This window comes from Rissa tridactyla, chromosome Z (genome assembly GCF_028500815.1).
Source record: "Rissa tridactyla isolate bRisTri1 chromosome Z, bRisTri1.patW.cur.20221130, whole genome shotgun sequence".
Taxonomy (NCBI): Eukaryota; Metazoa; Chordata; class Aves; order Charadriiformes; family Laridae; genus Rissa; species Rissa tridactyla.
In genome coordinates, this window is record NC_071497.1 from 3,540,018 (window position 1) to 3,567,254 (window position 27,237).

The following is a 27,237-nucleotide window of genomic DNA, read 5'->3' on the forward strand; positions in this document are numbered from 1 at the left end:
GAACAGCAACAGAAAGAGAAACACCCTCAGACAATGTTCTAGTTACTTCCAACTACCACATGAAAAAAAAATTACAGGGAAAATGTGAGGAGTGAGGCGCTGAGAGTGACATGTACGTAGACTATCTGCATCTGGGAAGCTGTGGTACTGCAGACCCGTACAATGACATAACCTGTTTTTGAGCAAGTTTACTCTTGCAAAGAGCTGAAATACAGGTGGAGGGAAGGCTGGGAGCCCACCCAGTCATACTTACTACATGGTTGTTACAAACGGGCAAGAAGCTGAATTTTGTCCTTTTTAATGAGCTGCTAAATGGAGCTGGTGGGAAAACAGTTTCTGCTCTGGGGAACATGCTTCTGCTTGGACCTCTTGTGGTCATTGCATCTTGGCCTTTCAACAGGTTTCTCATGCCAGGAACCAACCTCTCCACCCTCCCCCAACCAACTTCTTGACCAAGGAACATCAGCATAGCTGTTTTGCCCGGTATTTGGGAGAGCAGACATTATCTCAGAGTGGGACTCAGTGCACCCAGCTTCAGTCACCTGAACATTAAGTATGCAGCCCCAGTTAGCTGCCATAGGCACCCAACACCATCAGTGGTGAGGGGCAGATATCAGCAGGAAGAGAGGCACTGCAGCTCTTCATTTTAAGATTGGGTTAAAATATATCTGACTCCGTTACTTGTAAAGGCAAGTCAATAGCTTGGCTGTTAATCACCTGATCTGTAGCTGGTTGACTGATTTGAAGTTAGGTGAGATGAATCCAAAGCACAAACACATGCTTTCTCAGTGGAGGCAAGACAATCCAGCTTTCAGAAAGCAGAATATTATTTATTTAGAATAGAAGTACCCATTATAGAACAGCCTATGTTTGCCATATTTCTGCTTGAAGGTGCAAGTAGTTTAAGGCTAAATCCACTCTGTACTCTACCCATGACAAGTCCAAATTTGTTCTGTCCCCATCTTGCATGAAAACAAGCCCTTGATCAGGCACAGGATTGAAGAGTATTGTGGACACAACTAGTGAGAAATTTTCAGAGCTCTGCTACCGAAAGCTAAAGGAACATGATTTCAACAGCTGCCACCCATCCTTTCAGCAATACCATTGAATCTTCAAGGAGCATCTGGATGATGATGCTCTTAGTCATACGGTTTAGTTTTAGGTAGTCCCATGAGGAGCAGGGAGTTGGGCTTGATGATCCTGATGCGTTCCTTCCAACTTGAGATATGCTGTGATTTTGTGAATCTCACACCAGGTCATTTGCAGGATGGTCCAAGTAAAACTTCTTTGCAGGTGCAGGTCAAAGGCTGTAATGCTACTAATTCCCATTGTACCGGCCCTCCTTCTGGTTGTGGCCCCACACCCTTTCTGAAGTCCAGTAAAGGTTATCTCTTGTACAACTCTGTACAATTTTATTCTCTTTGTAACCAGTGAACTAACCAGTATTTTCTCAGATGTTGTTTGTCTGCATTGAAAAAGTAGATACTTGCAGAAGTTACCTAACGCAGACTTTGTGTAATGAAAAAAATATCTTTTACCTGACCCATATTGTCAGAAGTACAAAACACTAGCAAAGCCATCTATAACACCTGCAATATTCATACAGAAAACCCTGAGAGTCTCACAAAACCTTGCTTCTATACCTCATTATGTGTCTGAGTCTTCTTTGATTTTACAACACCACTTTTATGACAAGTCATGTAAAAATAAATGTCCTGTGAACTGATTTTAAATGGCCAGTGCTAGAAACCACAGTGATTTCGATTGAAGAACTTCACTTCCACAAGGTCAAAGAACTTCATTCCACTTTTTTAAAGCAATGGAAAATTCAAACTGCCAGACACAAAGCAAAGTGATTTGAAAAGAACCTGAGCAAGCTGCATCAAGCCATCAATCTGCTGTAGTGGCAGACGAGACCACGCGTTGGGCTGTATTACCAAGACGGAGGGATGAGCTGATCAGGCTGCATCTGAAATGTTGCATCATCTTTCACACCTCCAACTGCAAGATAGAGACCCACATATTGGAGAAAGTCTAGAGGGGGAAGGGCCACTAAAACAGAGGTCTGGAGCACAACGACCATGAGTAGAGGCTAAAGGAACTGGAATTGCTTAGCCTGGAGAAGAGAAGGCATGAGGGGCATCTGACTGCAGTCTTCCACAACCAAAAGTGGAGTTACAGAGAAGATGGAGACAGATCCTTCTCCGAAGTGCACAGAAAAAAGAACAGGAGGCAACAAACACAAGTTACAGCAGAAGGAATTCGAATTGTACATCGGGACAAAAATTCTTCCCCATGTGAGTGGTCCAGCACTGGAACAGGTTCCCCAGGGTGGCTGCAGCATCCTTATCCCTGGACATATTCAAAAGTGGAAAAAGCCCTGAGCAACCTGATCTACTGTTGAAGCAGAAAAGGAGGTTGGACTGAATAGCTGCCAGCAGTCCCTTCCAAGCCAAATTTTTCATCGTTATTGATTTATGTTGCCTTTATTTCATCAAGTTAGCACTTACGTGTCATACCACTGGTCAGTTCTATTTCACATATTTTTCCATTGCTAAGTAGATTTGACTCAAATGCAAGATTGTTGTACCAATGAATGACTTTTCCCTGACTGGTTGTATCTCCAGAACTCAACAGGTCCAGTATCAAACTCTTTTCTCCCTTTTTTCTGTAGAAGAAGCTGTAAATATCAGCTACTTCACTTACAGGTGACTTTTTTTGTTTTACTATCCCTTTTGAGGAAGAAGCAGCAACTTTATGAGACACACTAACTTCTTCCTCCTCCTTTGTACGCTCTTCTACAATTCACAGTTGCAAAGGCTCTAAGTCGTCCTGTGAGGACAAAAGCCTTACATTTTTCATAGTGAAATACTCTAAAATACTTGTATTTTTAAAAATTGGCCAAGGAGCTACATTCAAAGCTTTTCACTTATCCAAAATGGAGTTGATGGTCCTATAAATAGTGCTTCCCCACTATTCCTTAAGACGAAATACAAATCTGGCTCTGTTGGACCTTCACAAGTAACTGTCACCATTTTCCACAGCACCATTAGGCAGTGGATAATCTGAACTCTAACTAACAAGCTTGAAATAAATACCTTCTTACAAAATACTTAAAATCACAGTAAACCAAAAGCTGTAGCTTATCAGGTCTTAATACTGTAGGTGGTATGCAAGACTAGCTAATATCAGTTTGACATCTATGAAAACATATTTGACACCTTAATTCTCTAATGAGGTATTTTTTAATTTCATCAATTATATTCCAGAACCAACATTCAATGATCCCAACATATATAATGCTACAAGAATTTCAGGCTTAGTGCTAAAATATCTACATACATTGCATATAAATCATGCGCTAGTCATTGTTTTACCTTTTCTTTGTCATGCAATCAAGAAAATAAGGTAAAGACTCTTGGTAATATTAAAATAGATTTCTCTTCCTGCTGCAAAATTAGCTTATCCTTTCCCATGCCTACACCTTCTTTCTCTTTGAGATACAGCCAGCTCCCCAAACTCTGCAGTAAGAGTTACTGACTCCCAGGAAAATCTAGTGTCCAGCTTCCCTGTATTCAAGTACTCTGTTTCATGAAACAGTGCAAAATTATCTTTTCAAGACTTGTAAATTTTTATATACGGTTTTGATGCATCTATGCGTCCAAATTTTCCTATTGTGTGACTTTAAATTCATTTATTTTCATTCAACACGTCCTTTCTTTAACAACCTTTTATTTAATCTTCAGTTACAAAATTAAGTTCTATATCAATACCCAACCTATAAATAATAAGGGTGATATTCAAATTCAGGTTAGCACTCCTAACTGATCTTTGGACAATTCCCACAAAGAATTCTCCTTCATCTGCATTGTAGTTACTGGCTTTTTTACTGGGTATGTATTCCTTCGGGTACGGATAGTTTCTTTTCAGGCATGTAAAATACATATCTGAAAAGCTTTTGCAAAACGCTCCTGTTTTGTGTGGATCTCGTGGCTCTGCATGAACACAGGTCTCTCTGCTCTGGGTGCAGTTCTTCATGCTGCTTCTTGAAAACACATTTCATCTACAGCCTCCAGACTCCTCTGAAGTCTCAGCTTTTGCTTTGTCTGGCATACTCCTACACGTTTGACATTTGCAGTCCAGTATGGCACTTTCTTATTTCCTTTCCAAATCTAGTCTATTTTTATTCTTATGAATATTTTATTCGTATGAAACTCTAGCTATTTGTTCACACTTTTCTCTAGCCTTTCCCCTCCTCCCACAAATTTTAGTTAGGAAGTTTCAGTATTCTTTTTCTTAATATTCTTTCTTTTCTTTTTCTTCCATCCCTGATTGTAATTATAACCTTGTTTAAAATAAGGATCCACAAGCCTTACAAACTGGCTTAGCAGCTTTATATATGCTATAAATGCCTCAAAAGTCTTTCCCTCTTTAGAGAGATCAATAGCAGAACTCAAAAGAAGCGCGTTGAGGGCAGTTCTACCATTTCAAAATTGCTCTGTCTTCATAAGTTAGGTCTATCAACTGGCCTACTTTCCCTTACTTATGTGTATACTGCTAAGAAAACACAGATTGTCTACCTGGGACTTTTCAAAAAATGAATACCTTTTGCTCCTGATAATACTCGTTAACACCACTTGGCTTCAAAAAGAAACAGTTTTCTTATTCAGAGTTAATTAAATGATCTGCAACATACTTGCAGAATTTGGGTTTCTTTGGAGTTTTTACTTTCTCTGCAATTTTTAGATATCATCTTCTGGTTCTATTTTCATTTCTAGTATCATGTACTGGCAGATAATGAGGTTACAATTGAAATCCCGTTTCATGAAGATCATGAGAACTGTTAGATGCTAATGCTAACGTCAGAGGAAAATGTTGATGAGAGCGGAGGTTTAAGTTTCTCTTCAAGGCTAACTGACGAACTGACAACTGATAATTAAAGTTGATTGATCCAGACTCTCCAGGGGATACCACATTGCAACCCAAGCCACTTTAAGGGGATGACTAATCTTAAATATATACTACGTTTCCCTTAGAAATTTTGGCCATGGAGTAATAATGCATCCAACATCTATTTTGTAATACACTAGGGGTATTTTCAATTCCTGTCAAAAAGGCTGCATTTTAACTTACAATGTTAAGAGAAAACCCTACACACTCTGACACTTCAAAGAATTAGTGGTAGAAGTTGGATAATCAGTAACTGTTTTGTTTTTAAACTCCAACCAGAAACACAGCAGTGTAACTCTGCAGTCAACAGACAGGGAATTGCTCATTTTAAAATCATAAACATTTCAAAATCATTTATAGCACAGTACTGTAAGATTAAAAATATTTTTAATGAGAATAATTCTTGGGAGGATGTACTGCTATACCAAAACTCTGCTTACACCATACCCAAGTCTTTAAATTTAACTCATAAAAAAAAAAGTAGACTGATGATACACTTAATCACAAAGAATAATAAATTTTTATAAAGTTTAATAGAAATTAACCGCCTTGTAGCAGACGTCTTCAAGCGCGACTGCGTTGGCATGTTTGTCAACCCTGACCTTCAGCATAAGGGACGGGAGTTTGCTTTGAGGGTTTGAACAGGACCCATCTCGGAGACACAGGAGGCACGACTGTCGCACAGTTGGCGAGCGCATTCCCACATCCCCTCAAATCTTTAAGGCGAGAATAGAGAATTGCTGATTTTGTAAATAATTTAAATGTTTGGCTCTTTGTCTGGTCCTGTGGGGAACTGTACGTGTGTGTGTCTGGTATCAATATGACCTGCCCTGTTCTACATAAAAGGAACCAAGACTCCAACTCGTGGTAATTTGGATGCCCTCTGCTGAACCTTTGCTGGTGGCACAGATGGTTTCTGAATACCAATGCCCATCGCACACTTTGTTGTTGGTGAAAATGACATACCTGACTCCGTAATCAAATGGATGAAGGTACTGTGAACAGCTGACTGCGCTTGTTTCTTGCCGAGGAAAAAAATGGGGAAAAAATCCAGCCCAGAGCCATTTCATGTAAGCTTGATGCATCACACTTGGATCCAGATTTCAGTAAGGGAGCGACTCCGTAAGTATCACAGCCTGTGCGCAAGCATAATGTGTAAATTGAGGGTTATATTTTGAAACTTCTGCTGTTCTGACACAAGGAGTGGTGGCTGGGGGAAGGGAAAAAGTCATGTATGTAAATGCAGTGTGCCACATGGTGTCTCCTGCCCGCTCACGTCAGAAACCACCCTCCTTCCCGATCTAGACTAATGATCCTTCTACCCATATACAACCTCGGCAGCTCCTGGAGGGGCAATCAGACCTCCTTCCCCACATTATCGGTTTGTACTAACTCCTCTGGCCTAATGAATCTTGAATTATTTCATACACAGGTAAAAGAAAAAAAAAAAAAAGGAGTTAAAAGCACCCGCATCTCATAGTAACTAGTAAATGGAGAAGTCTCCATTCCTGCCAAGGGTAGAGCTGCAAGTTTTAGCACCTTAGGATGAGGAGGGGGCTGCCAAGCCAAGTGGCGTGTGCTGCAAAAAGGTCATGATATAGGTAGAAAAACTACTCATGCTGGGTAAAAGCAAGGACTGAGCTCTGCTGTGCTTCTGAAACATACATTTTAGTACGTACGCTGTGCCTGACATCCTACCTCCCACACTAACTGCCTCAGGCAGCTCAAAATTTTAGAGGCTCTGGGTCCTTCTCGGGAAGTTGATCTACCCTCCTGGGCTTAACAAAGGGTCGGCCTCGCTGTCCCGTAGCAGGTACGCAGAAGTTCAGTATTGCAGCTCTCGCTGCTGGGGCACCACAGGAACTTTTTTGGATTTAGTCCAGAAACAGCATATGGGAAGATGAAGAGCGGCAGCAGATGTATAACGGGCAGAGAGACAGACTATACTGTTGAGACAGGAGGAAAGGGAAAAGATAAAGACAAAAAGTAAAGGTAAATAAAATACAGAAATACAGTGACGGCAGAGCAGAAAAGCCACACAGGAGATCCCACCTCAGGAATAAACAGAGGAGAAAAGTGAATGGGCAAAGACGAAAGCAATACTATAACGGGAAAGATACACAGACACAGAAATGTGTCCCAGGGGACAACCTAGAGAGAAAACACTACATTAGAAAAAAGGAAAACAGGGAAGGAAAATAATGTCAGCGTTCATTGAAGGGAAAATCCGGCTGACAGGTGAATGAATTATTGAACTTTGTTAGCTGTAGAATAAAATTAACACACACACCAAGACACGTATCCTTCTTCCATTCCCACGTCTACACCGAGACTCACAGCCCCGAGCCGTATACATACAAGAGGAATCGCAGCCTCTTCCCCTGATGAGCTTTTGGCCTAATTAACATGAAAGAAGCATAACTTGGAAAAGAAGAGAACTGTGGTTAGCAATAAAATGGGGTCTGTTTTATCACTAGAAGATAAGAAGAAGGCAGGAAAATGCCTTCTTCTGTAGCCTACGCACACTTCCATCACGGCCGATCTGCATATTTAATGCTATTGCTGCAGGCTGCGCTGAGGCTTCAGCCCCTGGGTGAGGTATTTCTTGCGCCTATAAACTCAGCAGCCTGCTGCAGTTCTTCTGCAAGGACCTGCTGAGCGAGGCTGGAGAAGAAAATTATACTTCTTTCCACCTAAGAACCACACCACCACATTTCCAGCTCACACGTTTCAATAATTCAAAGGCAGCACTCTTAAATTTTCTGAGATGCAAAAATGTCCTGCCGATGCAAGTAACATCCAAAACCTTAATTAGGCCAAGCAGCAACCTGATGCTGTATAATTCCTTTTATGCGTCCTCTTCTACGACAGTGCCTAGCTTAGCACTATCTCTGTGGTACCTCTTATCTGCTTTTAAAAAGCTTGGTTTGTTGGATTTTCCATGCAAAATGGAAGATAGCAGTTGAAACCCTAACCAAGGACCTTCTTGAAATAAGGTCCTTATCTTTACATTTCGTCTGGCTCAAAGGTGGCAGCTTCTGTTATAAACATTGTATTTTATTGAACCTAAATAGTGGTTAAAAAATTGCCTGCACTCAATTTATCTTGATATTTAAGTCAATATCTAGTTAATAAATTATGGAGAGACTTCAGTACCAGTATTTGAACTTCAAAAGAAGAGTTATCTTTGCAACACAAGTGTGCCATGAACAGTTGTGGCAAATCACAATTGACAGGGGAACTTGTTTGGAAAGCGTTTGCTTGGGAAAGCAATCAACAACCTCTACCTTGCAGGAGTAGGGCCTTAGGGATTGCCTTCAGATGAGGTTCAATAACAGCACAGCTTGAAAGCACATGTAAGACCAAGTAACTGCAGCAGGCATGGTGTGGGGAAACATAATCAAATAAAAGCATAGAAATCACGAAACAGCAAAGGTAACTAACTATACAATAATGGAGCAGCTAATGAAACAAATGAGAACAGCGTGTGTAGGAAGGAATATGAAGTATTTGAGTCCTGACTAAATGATTCGTGCTCCGAGCTTACCATTGTTGGTACGTAAATAGCGGGACTATTAATACACAAGGGGACGCATTTCCAGAGCGATATACATACGCCTTTGTGGTACTGGCTACCCGACTGCTGCTGACCCTAAATGCAAAGTACAGGGGCACGGAGGCTTTGCACACATTATTACACCATCAACTCGAAAGCAGGCTGTGGTACCCATTTTAAATAATCAATTTATTTAACCTATTTTTGGTTTATTATTGATATTTATATTTTTATTATAATTAATTGTAATTAAGGATACAATTAATGTTATTATAAATAAAAATATAATATATTATTATAAATATGATAATATGTTATTGTAAATTAATATTTATTTATTATTATAAATAAATAGGCAATTACATCTAAGTAAGCTTCCTCAATCGTAGTAAAACACGGATGCAATTTTTAGTAAAGACCTGCTCCAATACAGAAAGCTGGCAAAAATTAAAACTTATTTAGTTCCATTTGCATTACATCATCATCATTAAAATCAAGTGAGGGACAACCCTGACCAATCAAGGCAGAATCTGGTTTGCTTTTATATGGTATTTTTCCTGTTATGATACTTATAAGCCAATTTTGGAAAAACTGGAGAATTACCCCAGACCATCACAACAGGAATGAGTGCACAACCAAGTGGATGCGAGTAATGTATATTGAAACATTTGGCTGAAGGTTCAGCAGAAGGAAAGAGAACTGGCCAGACAAGTCGATAAGGAATGGCCAAGGAGATGCCATTTGCACAATGGGAGAGAAATCACTTCCTGAAATAGTTACAGAAAGACCATGCAGAAAACTAAGTCCCTGGAAAGGGACAAAAAATATTTGTGGCCTTTGCAGTTACTGATTTTTAACAGTACAGTGTACAAGCACAAACTGCTTAGACAGAACCCTGCCAGCATCAGCCTGGAAAGGCAACTAAAAATTGTTGCATTGCTTCAGGCTTTGATGCAATCTAGAACTATTTGCTCAAAAAACAGGTGTTTGCTTTCACTTTTATATTGTGACTTCCATTCAAAGGACACAACGCGCTTTAGAAACACGTGTTTCACTTGAATTATAGGTCCCACCACAGGTATTTGCTTTTGTGTTTCTACTGTGGCTTCCGTGCAAGGAAACACGGTGTGCTTTAGAAACTCATGTTCCATTACAGCCGTAGGTCCCACCACTGGCAGTCAGAATTTAGAGTTCATCAAAGAAAAGGCAAAAGAAGCACAGAAAAGGAAGCTTTACATTTTATTCAAGGCTTTTGCTATTTCTACCTTGACAAGGGTATTGTTGACCAGCAGTGTGATGACCTGGAAAAATCTGCCAAGTTTCATGGTGAGCTAATTCCTTGCCCATTTCACATATCTAGAAGGCTAGAAAAAATGATGCAATTTTGGTTTTTAATAGTATACATTGTAGGCTCCTGTTCTGTATGCATATATTTTTCACTATTGAGCAATTGAGTCTTATTGAGCAATCTACCTTAGGTGCTTTGAGGTGTCCTCAAAGGCGACCACACATTTTTATTAACAAAAGAATTTCGAAGTTTATCTTCATTCTCTAGATTGTACCTATGTCAAATTCCTCTAGAGAACTACATGAATATCAATGTGACAAAGCTACTGAAGCATCTAATGTAACAAACAGAATAAATCCAGGTAGCACAGGAAGAACAAGACTGCCTTTTCCTCTGTATGTATTTTTCCAGGCAAGCTGGACAAAATGTGCTTGGGGAGAAAAGTTGGGGGAATTCATGGAATATGAAGACTACAAGGAAATTTACTTCTATTTAGTTTACAAGATCATAAGCAGAAGACCTGTGATGAGTGCACCCTCAGCAAGTTGCCAATGACCTGCCAATGACCTGCCGATGACTGTGTGGCACGGTTGACGCACTGGAGGGAAGGGATGTCATCCAGAGGGACCTGGACAGGCTTGAGAGGTGGGCCTGTGCGAACCTCATGAAGTTCAGGCCAAGCACAAGGTCCCGCACCTGGGTCATGGCAACCCCAGGCAGAAATCCAGGCTGGGCAGAGAATGGCTTGAGAGCAGCCCTGAGGAGAAGGACTTGGGGGTGTTGTTGGACGAGAAGCTCAGCATTCACCCGCAATGTGCGCTGGCAGCACAGAAACCCCCCGCAGCCTGGGCTCATCCCCAGCAGCGTGGGCAGCAGGGCGAGGGGGGGATTCTGCCCCTCTGCTCCGCTCTGTGAGACCCCCCTGCAGTGCTGCCTCCAGCGCTGGGGCACCAACAGCAGAAGGACACGGAGCTGTTGGACTGGGGCCAGAGAAGGCCCCAGAGATGATCCGAGGCTGAGAGAGTTGGGGTTGTTCAGCCTGCAGAAGAGAAGGCTCCAGGGAGACCTTGTCATGGCCTGCCAGTACCTGAAGGGGGCCTACAAGAAAGCTCGAGATGGACTTTTTACAAGGGCATGTAGTGATAGGATGAGGAATAATGGCTTCAAACTGGAAGAGGGTAGATTTAGATTAGAGATTAGGAAGAAATTTTTCATTCTCAGGGTGGTGAGCCCCTGGCCCAGGTTGCCCAGAGAAGCTGTGGCTGCCCCATCCCTGGAGGGGTTCAAGGCCAGGTTGGCTGGGGCTTGGAGCAACCTGGGCTGGTGGGAGGTGTCCCTGCCCAGGGCAGGGAGGCTGGAACGAGATGATCTTTAAGTTCCCTTCAAGCCTAAACCATTCTATGATTCTATGATTAAGGTTTCTACTTCATGCTTCTTGGTAAGTCAGAAAATTTCCATAACCCCACAGCATACTGGATACTTGGCTATTTTGGAAAGCCAAGCACTAGAAGCTTCTTTGATTTCAGTGGAATTTTAGTCTGCCAGTATTTTAAACATTTCTTATCTTAAAAACAGAGATTATTTGCTATTAAATTAGTATATAAATGGTTTTAATCCTGCTACTATCTCTTTGCTGATATCCCGTAGTAGATAATTTTGTCACCTACAGTAAGAACAGTTTCTCAATAACTCTGTCACCTGAAGAGGAGTGGCACTGGAAAAATATTTCATAGCACCTCCGATTATCCAAGGAATTTTTTCCCTTCAGTCTTAGGGTGTAAGTACCATAAATTAAGGGGTTTATATAAACCAGTACTCAAACTCCTCCTTGTTGCCTAGCTTCAGGCTACCACCCATCCCTGGGAGGACAGCAGTGCTTCCTCAGGCAGCTGGTATTAAGACAATTCCTGTTTGAGTTTTTGGTCCACACCCATGTTTTCTAATCCTTGAACAAACGATGGAATCAGGAAGTTTCCTCTAGTCACCAGGGTCAAGCAGGGCCACTGCATCTTACCATGCTGCTGTTTTGCAACCTCTTTAAAGTTCAAAGCTTCTGCCATCCTTGCTCAGGCAACACTCCCATAGTCGCCAGGAATGTAAACGGACACAGAACAACACGAGTGAATCAACGTATTTCTTCCCGCGACTGAAATTTACAAGAACCTAGCTTACAAATGGCAACTAAGGTCTTACACATTTTGTACAAAGTGCGTCTGCTGGCATCAATGCCCCTACAAATGCTCTACCAGCTGGCTGGCGGTGGCAGAGACCATTCTTCTGCTGAGCAGCAGCATGACCTCTAGCTATCAAAGATTACACCAGCATGAAATTCTCGCTCTCCAGCCCAATGCTAAGCAGGATGAAAAAGGGTACTGGCTTAGCCCCTGATGTGCTGGAAAAAGGCAGTGCCATAGATCTACAATACCAAGCCATGAGGTACATGTCCACCCTCTTATTTAGGACCAACATGTAAACTGACACATTAACTCTTTATGCATTACATCTACTGCAATACCCAGTGATGGACTAATTAACCTAATGTGTCACTTCAGGCATCACCTCCAAGATTTATATAATGTGCTGTATAAAGTTTACTTTGTCCTATCTACTCTGACAATTTTTTATCTCACACCACTCCCTTTTATTCCCTTCCCTAATGACTCATTACAATTACTCGCTCCTCCCTTAGGGCAAGACCTGGAAACAGAAATGTAGAGCCTAACTTTCAAATCCGACATAGCAGGTACGTGGTACCAGTCCCGGTTTTGGCCAGGACACATTCCGAGTAAGAGCTGAAGTGAAAGGTATTTTGCACATTTGTGTATTTTTAGTAGAAAGAGGGACTATCTTTAGTATAAATGTGAAAAGACCACATCCATCCACAGCCCTGCATCTTTCTCCAAAAGTAAAAATAATAGGAGCCCAAAAGCGTTCCATCAGGCAAAGATAAGGAGGTTTTGTACAAGGGTGAACAAGGTCCACAAGGTCCTGGACAGAAAGTCCTGAGGTGCAAATGAACCTCCCCAGCCGCCACGGTGAGGACGTCAGGATCGTATGGAATGTGCCTGGCAGGGGCAATCCTGGCAGAGCTCCCACACCTCGTTGCCACCAGTCCCTCCTGCTCGGCTGAGCTGGCCGCCTTGAAGACGTTGCTCGTGGAAGTTAAAAGATACTGAGCTTTCTGTAAAAAGTACAGGGGCAGAAGGCTGGGCTTTAAAACAGCGATGCTCACGCACTCAGAGAAACGCCGACACCCGCTTTGACACCCTCTTTATTACTAGAATGATGTGGCAAAAGAGGAAATTCATGGTAGAGAAGGGGAGAGCACATTTTCTGGTAGTGCTGTGTGATAGGAAGGAATACATTTATTATTTTTTTTAAATAGCAGGAAGAGGCCTGTTTCAAAATGTTCCATTGTTCTGGTAAGGAATGATTAGAGAACACCACGATATGTATTTGAAAAGGATTTGATTTAGTAACAGTGCCAGACGTAGTGGATTTTCCAGTATAGACTGAAGAAACATGGACGACAATCTAGAGGACAAAAAAAGACTGAGGCAAATGAGGATTAAAGTACAAGAGACTGCAAGAAGGAAAACTTGGCAGACAATAACCTGGGACACACTAGCCCAATGAAAACAGTATCGCAAGCCAAAGCAAGAGCACAGCGGGCAGGGTGGACATGGCATCAGCAATATAACCGAAGACGACATGCCTTTTGGGGATGGTCAAGGCTTTGATTCCTTTCAGGTAGCACATGCCCCACCGATGGCACCACCCGTGCTTCATCTCTGGCCAAAGCCTCTCAGGATGCTGTGGTCCACCACAGACAGCTGCAGCGGCTGCCAGCGGGGGCAGGGAAAGCCTCTCTGTTCACCAGCTCTAAACACCAGGCAAACTTTATGTTGAAGTCTCTATTTAGTTCACGCGCTCCAAAGACAGACACATGTCATGGGGCAGGCATAGGGAACTAAAGCCCATACAAATTATACTTTAAACCTACATTTAGATTTGTCACCTTGAAAAGGGTCTTTCCCTTTCTTGATCTTCCTATTGCCAGGATGCTTACTTACACTGCTGTTAGACTGAGGATTGCATTAAATCTCCATCCAAAAGTTTGTGTCCATAGAAATGGACTCAGATACAGGGACTCAAACAACTTTTTTTCTGGCCTTGCATTAAAATGAGCATCTTTTCCTTTCACTGTCTAAAATATACTTACAAAAAACCTGATCAGGATGCCAACATAAACATTTTCCTGAAGGATTTTCTCTTACCAACACATGGAATAAATAAGGTGGACTACAGAGCAGCTGTTAATGACTCCTTTTAACAATTCATTGAAAAAAAATCAAAAACACTAAACAAAAGTGGCGCTTATATCTGCCTATGCAGGACAAAACTGAAATCTCAAGGTGAACCCTTCATTTACACTGAAACTTACATTTCTGAGAAAAGTACAACCATGTACAAAACTAAATGGCAAAGTAACTCAATCAATGAGATTAACCAATAGCACCTATTATTAGCACTTGCCGGATAGCAATCAAACATGGGTTTGAGGAATACTGTACCGTATATAACTTCAGTAAAAAGAGTGAATTCAAAGAGTACCTTGGGATCTCAAGTATCTTCTTTCATTTTTTGATATCTGAGGTTTTCTTTTGGCCTTTATGTTACAATTCGAGAGGACTGCAAATACTCAGTGCTGCGTGGGACACTGTACTTTTATTACTACTGAAGTCAACGGGACTTTTAGGCTTCATTCAGTCACATGTATCCTTATCTCAGAGTATTTACATCTCACGTATTAGTATAGAGTATTACACATAATATTATACAGATCGTTATATATAATAGCAGAGAATTTCCTAAATACACTCATCATTGTTTATACAGCTGCTAATTTTATGCTTTCTTTTTGAAATGAGATGAATACCAGCACACAAATGGTGAACAATTCGCAATTGGCTCTTTCTGCGATGTACAGAAGCAGACACCAGAAGGCAATAAAACCCAGGTAATGAGCAAAGTTCTAGCTTTACGCAACGTTCAAAATCACTTTTAATTGTTGCCTTCCTTTCTTAACGGCTAGTGGACATGCAGAAAAAAATCCGCTCCCATAATTCAAGTGCTATTGAATTATATTGTGCTATTATATTGTGCTATTGCTATCCATGAACCTGAAATGAAAACCGGCAGTATTTACATATTACACCAATATCAGTGAGTTCAGTGAAACAGTAGCTTAATTGCCCATAGACAAATATATCCCAGAAATACTAATTATTCAGCATAGCTCCCCCGAATTGCCATAAAAACTCTTCACAATGTCTCTATTTTCTGCCATACTCTCATTTTTTTCTTCTTCTTCTTCATTTATCCTCTTAGTATTTGCTCAAACTTAGCTAAACTAATAATACCAATCACCATGACTGAGAGCACTTTACATCCTTCTTTTTCCACTATTCTGTAATTTCAGATGCTTTCAGTGAAAGTGCTAACATTGGGATCTACAATACAATCACCTGTTTTAGCTGCTCTCCTTTATTAACATGAACCTCACTATTCCATTATGTATTGCCAAATGACGTATGAGCTTTTTTTTTTTCTCTTTAAAGAACATCGCTTTTTTTCCCTGTTACTTGTGATACCATCAAACATATCTCATTTTGGTTATTTAATGGTTTTACTCAGGTAAATATGCAAGAACCTATTACTGGTGAGTATATTGTCATGTATGTAAGAAATTTACTTCAGATTAAAAATAAAAAAAAAATCCATCTACATAAAAAAAAAACTACACTGGTAGATTTGAAAAACTCCAGAACTTTCTCAGAATGACTAAGTTAAGCAAAAATTTCTATCTAGGCTTTATTTTCATACAGAACTACAAACAGTCATGCATAAAACCAAAACAGTCGTGGTGAATGTCAATGAATAGCAATGATAGATGACATATACAAACCTTGCCAGTGTATACCAGCCAAAGACTTTGTACTGGGACTTCTTGTTCTTCAGCAGCTTTTCCAAAGAATATTTCTTAAGCGCTTTATTACTCAGGGTTAGTTTCATAACAATTACATTGTCTGCTGGGAAGGGCATTACTCTGAACTACCAAACTGCATATTACATTAATCAAGCTTGTTCACTTTTCAAATGCTTCATTAATTTGGGCCACTTGGATGTTCTGCTCAGCTAATTCTTCACCTCCTCGTGTAGCAGCAGAATGCTGAGGGGGTTTTGCTCCTTATCCAATTAAAAAAAAATAAAATAAAGAAGAAAAAGGTGGGAAAATGATAAATGCTAAAGTATCTTGTCATCTCTAACAGTAGGAGATGTGAAACTGTTGAGTGACTTGGGATTCTTTGTGCTCCTCTGTCTCCTCAGCAGGAAAATGGGGCTTCCCCCATTTGCAACCCTTTCTGAGAATCACTGCTGAGGTTGCTGCAACAATTAATTTGTTAAACCACTTTACTTACGCGAGGCTCACTGACAAACCCTGGAGGGGATCTTGGGCTTGAAGGTCTGAGAGTTGTTTGGCCCTGATGAATGAAAATATGCGACAGCAACATTCATCATGTTTTCCATAATTCAGCTGCTCAACATTACCCTTTCCTGCACTGCAGCACTTAATAAGGCCCTTAATGTCCCCTTAATTAGTCCCTACTTACTGTTACTGCTCTGCTGCCTTCTTTGTGTGACTCTTTTCCCAAAAGATATTAATAGCAGTTTCAAAGATAAAAAATACTGACAACTCCATATGTTATACAGTAGCAAGCTCCTTCCTTGAATGATTTATTTAAGTAGAAAAGTTGCAAAAATTTCTAAGCTGTTGTTGAAGGATAAATCAACACCTCTATCAGTGAAGCTTTACATCTTTTGGGATTCCTTCTGTGCACCACTCACAATCAATCCAAGAAATATGTCTGTGTGTCCCTTCACCAGAGCGCAGGGAATTTTTCTTGGTCAAGTTCTCAGCAAGGACCATGGGTCATTAAAACTTAACATCTATTTTCCTTCTGCAGTGGCTATTTTTAACTCTTACCCATGGTGGGTGAAAAGGCAGTAGGTAGCAGACCTGTGATTCAAATTTAGCCACACAAATGTCAGAAATTTAGCACAACACTATGCTACACATGATGGTCCTCTTAAGGAGTTTCAAACGGGAGGTATATTAATTTCTGTCTTCAGTGTGAAGGTGGTTTTAAGCATCCGAGAGGGACAGTGAAATAACAATTAACAGCCTCAGCAGAGCATCATCTTCAAACCTGCTCAGCCGAATTCTACTTTTTTGGTGATTTCAGTGAAATGTACATGACTACTTTGGAAGAAAGTCGTAATCTGTTGGAGTAAGAGGAAAGGCTGAAGCACTTCTTCCATTACTTACTAACCATGTCATCATCACAGATAAAAATAGGAATGAAGGAGACAACACTAGTGCTACTAGCTTCAGTGTACAAGTTCATCCAGAACAGCGTTGCGTAGATCATCTCGGGGTTTCATAAAAATGCTGTTCATTTAACAAAAGCATTCTTCAGGTTAAAAAAAAAAATCCCCAGATTATCACTCACTTGCATACTTCACCCAGCATGGTAGTGAAAAAGTATGAGTCACTACAAGTCAGCAAGAAACTCACAGCCCAGTAAAATGAAGAATGCTATCGCCAAAGCTAGTGGTTCCTGGAAAACCAGAGAGAAACTCTAACTACATGTTTCACTTAAATGCCTAGCTCCAGAATTGAATCCAGGCATTTCTGCTAGGTCCAAATACAGTATGTATGGAGAATTAACCACCTGAGAATGAGGCTCTGTCCTGGTTCCGGTGGGGATAGGGTTAACTTTTCCTGGTATTCCATGCCATGTGAGCCACGCCCACCCTGAGCTGCCGGGGGAGGGGGCAGGAAGTTGCTGCTTAAAAGCGGGCTGGGGCGGCCCGGGTCCGGCCGGCGAGCGGCGAGCGGCGGGGGAGCGGCGGTTCCGTAATCGCGTTTGTATATTCCCCTATCCGTGGTGTTGTTGTTGTTGTTTGCCTGTTCCCTTTGCTGTTCTGTTAAACTGCCTTTGTCTCAACCCAAGAGTCTTGCCTTTTCTTACGATTCTTCCTGTATTAGGAAGGCACGAGCGAGCGGCACGTGGTTCTTTGTTGCCATCTGAGGCTAAACCACGGCAGTCCTTTTTGGCGCCCAACGTGGGGCTCGAAGGGTTGAGATAACGACAGAATCCAACTAGAACGTGGAAAAAACGGTTTTGGTTTTTTTTGTATGCATTTATTTTATTAGGTAAGTAGTCACTGGTCATCATGTTGCTTGGTTTGTTCTCATGGCTGTGTTACATAAATTCCTATATGGCTTATGTACTCCCTGCGATGCTGTTTACCATGTCTGGAAAAGGGATGAGGATTATCATTCTGCTGTCCTGTGCGATATCTGTTTATGATATGATAACATCACTGTTCAGACGGCTATTTTGGGGTGTTTATGCGGTTTTGCTGTCCTGTCCGTACATTGGACACCGTCTCTCAGAATTTGTTAATAATTTCCCCAGCCCTTCTGCCTCCCTTTTCTCCTTTGGGTCAGGTATGACAGCTTTTGAGAATTTTGAATATCCTTGGGATACTCAAACTAGCGTGTTCGTAGTGCTATGTCTCCTGAATACGTTCCAGGTCTTGTTTAGGGTTAAGCGACTATTTAAGACTACCACCCGGAGATCTGCTCCGAGGCTGGATAGTCAGGGGTGGCATGGCATGTGGGAGAGCATGGGCAGGTACCTAGAGAACTACTCACCTCCAATGGTCTGGGACTTCACCCCTGAACAATTACAGGACCCTGATAAAGTGGTAGAATATTTGAAGGGAAAATGCTGTGGCTATTCTAGAGAGGCACAACTCACCGCGCTGTGCTGGGCCCTGGCCAGTATCTACCAGGCACTGCTCAGAATTATGCAGCACCCTCAAGGGGAAGAGATAGAAACCAGACCTGCGGCGGCCCCTGCGGCTGCTGCAGCCCGTGCTGCAGCCCCTGCGGCGGCCCCTGCGGCTGCTGCAGCCCGTGCTGCAGCCCCTGCGGCGGCCCCTGCGGCTGCTGCAGCCCGTGCTGCAGCCCCTGCGGCGGCCCCTGCGGCTGCTGCAGCCCGTGCTGCGGCCCCTGCGGCTGCTGCAGCCCGTGCGGCGGCCCCTGCGGCGGCCCCTGCGGCTGCTGCAGCCCGTGCGGCGGCCCCTGCGGCGGCCCCTGCGGCGGCCCCTGCGGCGGCCCCTGCGGCTGCGGCAGCCCCTGCGGCGGCCCCTGCGGCGGCCCCTGCGGCTGCTGCAGCCCCTGCGGCAGCCCCTGCGGCTGCTGCAATCCTTGCGACAGACACTGCGGCTACTGCAACCCCCGTGGTAGCCACTGCCACTGAACCAGGGAACCAACCCATGCCAGTATCAGTTGCCCCCATACAGAAGAAGAAGTACACAAAGAAATCAGTTCGCTTAGTAAGAGATGATGATGAACCAGGGCCATCACGAGAGCAGGAGGAAGAGGCAGAACCAGAGATAATTACTCGATCCCTATCCTTGAGTGAGCTGCGGGATATGCGAAAAGATTTTAGCCGACTTTCAGGCGAGCACATTGTCACCTGGCTGCTCCAGTGCTGGGATAATGGGGCCAGTAGCCTGGAATTAGAGGGTAGGGAGGCCAGGCAGCTGGGATCCCTGTCTAGGGAAGGCGGCATTGACAAGGCGATCGGGAAAAAGACCCAAGCCCTCAGCCTCTGGAAACGACTCCTGTTAGGCGTGAGGGAGAGGTACCCCTTCAGCGAGGATGTTGTATGTCAGCCAAGCAAGTGGACTACCATGGAAAGAGGTATCCAGTACCTGAGAGAATTAGCCGTGCGGGAGATGATTTATTATGACTTGGACAATGCAGACTTACCCACAGACCCTGATGAGGTGCGATGCACAAGGCCCATGTGGCGGAAGTTTGTACGGAGCGCACCATCGTCATATGCCAACTCCCTGGCAGTAATGGAATGGAAAGGTGAAGAGGGACCAACGGTGGATGAGGTAGCTGGCCGGCTCCGGCGATATGAAGAAAGTCTCTCTTCCCCCCTTGTCTCAGCTGTGGAGAAACTGTCGCGGAAGGTCCAGCAACTTGAAGAGAATATGTCCTACTCCCCACCTGCACGGGCCAGCATCTCAGCTATTAGAAGCAGGCATTTCCCCACTCAAGAGAGAGAGTACAGAGGGTACACACCACGAGGCACCCTGTGGTTCTACCTGCGGGACCACGGAGAGGACATGAGGAAGTGGGACGGACAACCTACTTCGATCCTGCGGACACGGGTACAGGAGTTGCAAGGAAGGACAACCACAAAAGGGGATCCCTCCAGGAAAAGTGCCGCCCCAGTTTCCAGTGGGCCGTTCCCCAGACAAAGCAGAAGGCTTGATCTTGCTTCTGATCCTCTTGAAGGAACTTCCAAGTCATTTATGCAAGAAGTGAGTAATGGATACTATGACCAGTATTAGGGGGGCCCTGCCTCCGGCCAGGTGGAGGAAAGGGATAACCGGGTTTATTGGACGGTGTGGATTCGATGGCCTGGCACATCAGACCCACAGGAGTATAAGGCTCTAGTGGACACGGGTGCGCAGTGTACTTTAATACCATCAAGCTATAGAGGGGCAGAACCCATTTGTATTTCTGGGGTGACAGGGGGATCCCAAGAGTTGACTGTACTGGAGGCAGAAGTGAGCCTAACTGGGAATGAGTGGCAAAAGCATCCCATTGTGACTGGCCCAGAGGCTCCATGCATCCTTGGTATAGATTACCTCAGGAGAGGGTATTTTAAGGACCCAAAAGGGTACCGCTGGGCCTTTGGCATAGCTGCTTTGGAGACAGAGGAAATTAAACAGTTGTCTGCCTTGCCTGGTCTCTCGGAGGATTCTTCTGTTGTGGGGTTGTTGAGGGTCAAAGAACAACAGGTGCCGATTGCTACCACAACGGTGCATCGGCGGCAGTATCGCACTAACCGAGACTCTCTGATTCCCATCCATGAGCTGATTCGTCAACTAGAGGTTCAAGGAGTGATCAGCAAGACTCGCTCACCCTTTAACAGTCCCATATGGCCGGTGCGAAAATCTAATGGAGAGTGGAGGCTAACTGTAGACTATCGTGGTCTGAATGAAGTCACGCCACCGCTGAGTGCTGCTGTGCCGGACATGCTAGAACTCCAGTACGAACTGGAGTCCAAGGCAGCCAAGTGGTATGCCACGACTGATATAGCGAATGCATTCTTCTCAATCCCTTTGGCAGCAGAGTGCAGGCCACAGTTTGCTTTCACTTGGAGGGGCATCCAATACACCTGGAATCGACTGCCCCAGGGGTGGAAACACAGCCCCACCATTTGCCATGGACTGATCCAGACTGCACTGGAACAGGGTGAAGCTCCAGAACATCTGCAGTACATTGATGACATCATTGTATGGGGAAACACAGCAGAAGAAGTTTTTGAGAAAGGGAGTAAAATAGTCCAAATCCTTCTGAACGCTGGTTTTGCTATAAAGCGAAGTAAGGTCAAGGGACCTGCGCAGGAGATCCAGTTTTTAGGAATAAAATGGCAAGATGGACGCCGTCAGATTCCAATGGATGTGATCAACAAAATAGCAGCTATGTCTCCACCAACTAGTAAAAAGGAAACACAGGCTTTCTTAGGTATTGTGGGTTTTTGGAGAATGCATATCCCAGATTACAGTCAAATTGTAAGCCCTCTGTATCAAGTAACCCGGAAGAAGAATGATTTTAAATGGGGTCCTGAGCAACGACAAGCTTTTGAACAAATCAAACAGGAAATAGTCCATGCAGTGGCCCTGGGGCCAGTCCGGGCAGGACAAGATGTTAAAAATGTGCTCTACACTGCAGCCGGGGAGAACGGCCCTACCTGGAGCCTCTGGCAGAAAGCACCAGGGGAGACTCGAGGTCGACCCCTAGGGTTTTGGAGTCGTGGATACAGAGGATCCGAAGCCCGCTACACTCCAACAGAAAAAGAGATATTGGCAGCATATGAAGGGGTTCGAGCTGCTTCGGAAGTGGTTGGTACAGAAGCACAGCTCCTCTTAGCACCTCGACTGCCGGTGCTGGGTTGGATGTTCAAAGAAAGGGTCCCCACCACACATCATGCAACCGATGCTACATGGAGTAAGTGGATTGCACTGATCACGCAGCGAACTCGAATGGGAAACCCCAGTCGCCCGGGAATTCTGGAAGTGATCATGGACTGGCCAGAAGGCAAGGATTTCGGAATGTCACCAGAGGAGGAGGTGACGCGTGCAGAAGAGGCCCCACCATATAATAAACTGCCAGAAAATGAGAAGAAATATGCCCTGTTCACTGATGGGTCCTGCCGTATTGTGGGAAAGCATCGAAAGTGGAAGGCTGCTGTGTGGAGTCCTACACGACGGGTTGCAGAAGCCAGTGAGGGACAGGGTGAATCGAGCCAGTTTGCAGAGGTGAAGGCTATTCAGCTGGCTTTGGACATTGCTGAGCGAGAAAAATGGCCAGTACTTTATCTCTACACTGACTCATGGATGGTGGCAAATGCTCTGTGGGGATGGTTACAGCAGTGGAAGCAGGGCAACTGGCAGCGCAGAGGCAAACCCATCTGGGCTGCTGACCTATGGCAAGATATTGCTGCCCGGATAGAGAATCTGGTTGTGAAAGTATGCCATGTAGATGCCCACGTACCAAAGAATCAGGCCACGGAGGAACATCAGAACAACCAGCAGGTGGATCGGGCCGCTAGGATTGAAGTGGCTCAGGTGGATCTGGACTGGCAACATAAGGGTGAACTATTCATAGCTCGGTGGGCCCATGACTCCTCAGGCCATCAAGGGAGAGATGCGACATATAGATGGGCTTGTGACCGAGGGGTGGACTTGACCATGGACACTATTGCACAGGTCATCCATGAATGTGAGACATGCGCTGCGATCAAACAAGCCAAGCGTTTGAAGCCTCTTTGGTATGGAGGGCGATGGCTGAAATACAAATATGGGGAGGCCTGGCAGATTGATTATATCACGCTGCCACAAACCCGTCAAGGCAAGCGCTATGTGCTCACAATGGTGGAAGCAACCACTGGATGGCTGGAAACATACCCTGTGCCCCATGCCACTGCCCGGAACACTATCCTGGGCCTTGAAAAGCAAGTCCTGTGGCGACATGGTACCCCAGAGAGAATTGAGTCGGACAATGGGACTCATTTCCGAAACAGCCTCATAGACACCTGGGCCAAAGAGCATGGTATCGAGTGGGTGTATCACATCCCCTATCACGCCCCAGCCTCTGGGAAGATAGAACGATACAATGGACTGTTAAAAACTACACTGAGAGCAATGGGTGGTGGGACTTTCAAACACTGGGATACGCATTTAGCAAAAGCTACCTGGCTAGTTAACACCAGGGGATCTAACAATCGGGCTGGCCCTGCCCAATCAAAACTTCCACGTACTGTAGAAGGGGATAAAGTCCCCGTAGTGCACATGAAGAATATGCTAGGGAAGACAGTCTGGGTTAGTCCTGCCTCAGGCAAAGGCAAACCCATCCGTGGGATTGCTTTTGCCCAAGGACCTGGGTGCACTTGGTGGGTGATGCGGAAGGATGGGGAAGTCCGATGTGTACCTCATGGAGATCTGATTTTGGGCGAGAATAGCCAATGAATCAGATTGTGTGCTGTTAATTGCTAAGTAACACTGTCACTGTATGTCCTCATTGCTATCAGTTGTACTACAAGTAAGGCACAGGGGTGATGGGATAAGAACTGATCTCAGCAGCCGGCGCCCAGCAGTTTCCTCAAGATCTACATCTTCAGCCTACAGACTGCGTGCATGAGCCACACCAGGTGCACCAGTCACAAGCTCCGAAAAATACAGCATGCAACAGACCAGCACCACCCAGCATCTCACCTGCCCTGAGAGACTGTTCTAACAGATGGAGCCCAAAGCCGTGGATTAAAAGAACTCAACGGACACTTTGGAGGGATGACCCATAAACTAAGGGTATTATATGTGTGTGTATATATATATATATAACAGGGGAAAGTGGTGGCAATTCATTGGAACCTGCTGGGCATGGCATAGATGGTATGGAATAAGGGGTGGATAATGTCCTGGTTCCGGTGGGGATAGGGTTAACTTTTCCTGGTATTCCATGCCATGTGAGCCACGCCCACCCTGAGCTGCCGGGGGAGGGGGCAGGAAGTTGCTGCTTAAAAGCGGGCTGGGGCGGCCCGGGTCCGGCCGGCGAGCGGCAGGGGGAGCGGCGGTTCCGTAATCGCGTTTGTATATTCCCCTATCCGTGTTGTTGTTGTTGTTGTTTGCCTGTTCCCTTTGCTGTTCTATTAAACTGCCTTTGTCTCAACCCAAGAGTCTTGCCTTTTCTTACGATTCTTCCTGTGTTTGGAAGGCACGAGCGAGCGACACGTGGTTCTTTGTTGCCGTCTGAGGCTAAACCACGGCAGGCTCATAAGCCATGTTGCACTGAATCGACAGGATCTGTGCTAGCCCACAAACTGTGCCACGGACACGGATGAGTCGTTGCTGCATAGCTATTGAGTTGCAGTGGCAGGGCAATGAATCTGCTTGCTTGGGATCCCCAGGCTGGAGAGAGGAAAACTTCCAGACAGGTTAAAAAAACAAACAAACAAACAAAAAGTGCATTTTCCAGTACGTCAGGTTGCAGGAAAAGACAAGTTGCACACCCACTGTGCCACACAAATGGGAGAATATGGATTTCCCTGCACAAATTACATTTGGTACCATTTTACTTATCTACCTAGACGCCTTCCTGCTTTCATATGGCCTTTATATGGAAAAAAACAACACACCAACCACAAACAAACAAACAAAAAAACCCAAACAAACAAAAAAAGATCTATTAAAAAAAACTATAAAGGCCAGCCCCGTTTTTTAAAACCAGAGTACCTGAGAGGAACTCAGCAGTAATAGTGTCAACTACAGCAGCCTGCAGACATACAAAACTTTCAGATAGGGTTTGCAAGAGTCACTTTTGGGGACCCTACTGTACATCACTCAGGGGTGATGCCTGAACCCCAACGAGCGTAAAGCACAGTGCTGGGGGCTGCCTCCCGCAGGAAAACACGACATAATCAGTGCTGTCATCTGCCATGAGTGGAGCAGAGGAGAGGAGTTGCCTTGCCTTCCAAACTGTGCCTAAGAAATTTGACACACGTGTGCCCACAGACACACCTGTCATAGGACCAGAATGCCGTCATGGTGTAATTATGATAGGTTATTTCAGGTTGTGGTTGGTAGCCGACACACGTCCAGGTTCTGGATCCTGATCAGCTGGAATAAGAGGAAGACCAAGTTGCTCAACTCCGGAAAAAACGAGCCATGCAAACCTTTCTAATAAAACTTCGAGGTGCCTCTGAAACAGAGCTTCTCAAAGGACAGGCAGGAATCATGCAGGGATTTTCCCAAGATCACAGTTCTGCCTAAGCTGCACTTTGAATGCCTAATTCCTTTCTTTCATTCAAACTTGGCCCACACTGTGGAACACAAGATGCACCAAGGAGCTGATGGTGAGACATACGTCCTGCTCATCTGAGAAGCGTTTCTGCCAATGGCTCCCTCTCCCGTAATTTCCTCTGTACTCTTCCCCAGCTTACAAGCACTTCACTGTGACCACTTTACCCACTCACACTAGAAGTTACCAAAAATCCTTAAAACAACCATGCTTTCTAGACCGCTATGCTCTTCCACTGTCCTTTTCTACCTGAGCATCCTCACGCCCTGAGGTTCCAGAGTAAAGCCCAGTTCTGCTGTCATACTCACAGCCATCACCCCGCTTCCATTTCGGTTTTGGCATGGGTGTGAAGTGGAATTGCAGCGCTGAGCACCCTGTATATTTCAGCATGCCTTGGAAACCCTCCCCGCAGAGCTGCTGAGACAAAAAGGGATGCAAAGAGTCGGTGTCTTTGCTTTTTGACAGCACTCGCCAGCAAAATGGAGAGAGGCATTGCTACCATGTCGCTTAAGGGGCCAGAAATAGAGTAGCATTGCTTACCCAAGAGTGATAACCATCACTCTTGCTGCTGAAATGCTTATCTCTCTAATAAAGGCAGGTTGGATGTGCTTATTAGTTTAGCTGAGAAAGTTGAAGTAAAATAGGTGGCCTAAAACAGAACTCAGCTTGCCCCAGGGTCACTTTCTTTCTAAAAATACTGCTTTGCTAAAGGTCTGAAACTCAGCTAAGGAACAGCTGGTGTGCTGAAAGCTGGTCTGTTCTTTTTCCAGACTGTAAATTAGTCTAATAAAAGATATTACCTCTCTTACAATCCTTGCTTACCAAAAAGCGTAACAGCTTATTTCTGGAGATGAAATCACAGTATATAACTTTCCATTTTAAAGCACAAAGCTGACGAGTGTCCTTTGATGGACCAAAACAAAAAGGGGAATAAAAAAGTTCCTAGTTTTCTTACAAAGCTCCAGTCCAAATATTCTAAAAAATTGCCTTCTGTTTTTGCTGAATGTTGGGAAAGATCCTGTGACAAAAGCACAAACAAAACACACCCAGGGACTTTGTATAGCCACATCTATCACAAGATTTCTCTGCAAACTGCTAACAAGAAGAGATGAACACGGAAAGAGAAGATGCAAAAGCAGTGTTAATGAGAGAACAGTGGAGCACGGTCCTTAGTACCACCACAACCCAAACGTGAAGCCAAGTCCTGCTTTCTCTGGCAGCATATGGACAAACCTGATCAGAAAAGCTGCATAACATGTTTTGCCTTGTGGGCTCCCACTATGTGGCCTTCTTTATTTCGCAGCTTAATCACTTCTAGGTCATTTGGATTTCACAATCCTGCCTTTTCTCCTATCCTTGTGCCACTGACGGAGTGATTATCTTCACTCGTAGGAGAGAAGCAGTGAAATATTTATTGATATAAAACAGTTATTTAACTGTCATTCACACATAGTGAATGTGACAGTGTTTTACAAGATTCGATGGCAAGGACCACTTGTTTATTTACTGCATAGAGGACAGGGTCAGACAGCTGACAGGGAGATGCTCCTGTTGAGTCAAGGTTTCAGAAAGGACCCCCTGGCCTTCTAAACTTCTCAGAGAGGAGTCTGGGTGCAGCTGTATGCCTGGTCCCAGACTTGGTCAACAGTTTATGTCTAAAGGATTATTAATGCACAATCAATCCTTTATATCACTTAGCTAAGGTTTCACAGTTTAGCATGCTAAAGCATTACCAAGAATCTGTTGCGACAAGGAATCTCTGAACCTCGAGGAGTAACCTTGAGCAGGCGTCCCTGCTCATGGGGAGATGCTGTCATGTAGCATGCTGCCGTGAAGGAGAACTCAATGGGCTCTTGTGCTGTCCACTATTTACAGGGTAAGATAATTGACCTATAGTTATATTTGCGTAGCAACAAGACGTCTAGG

General features: G+C 44.2%; 1 long non-coding RNA gene across 1 annotated transcript in view; it reads right to left on the reverse strand.

The window, feature by feature from the left end:
* Positions 1 to 854: 854 nt before the first annotated feature.
* LOC128902498 (uncharacterized) overlaps positions 855 to 27,237 on the reverse strand; it is a 34,839-nt gene continuing 8,456 nt past the window's right edge. Inside the window, exons 3-5 of the long non-coding RNA XR_008463816.1 lie at positions 9,772 to 9,870; positions 5,917 to 6,086; positions 855 to 2,001 (exon numbers count right to left, since the gene is read on the reverse strand). This is a non-coding gene — a long non-coding RNA (uncharacterized LOC128902498). The remainder of the gene's footprint in view (positions 2,002 to 5,916; positions 6,087 to 9,771; positions 9,871 to 27,237) is intronic.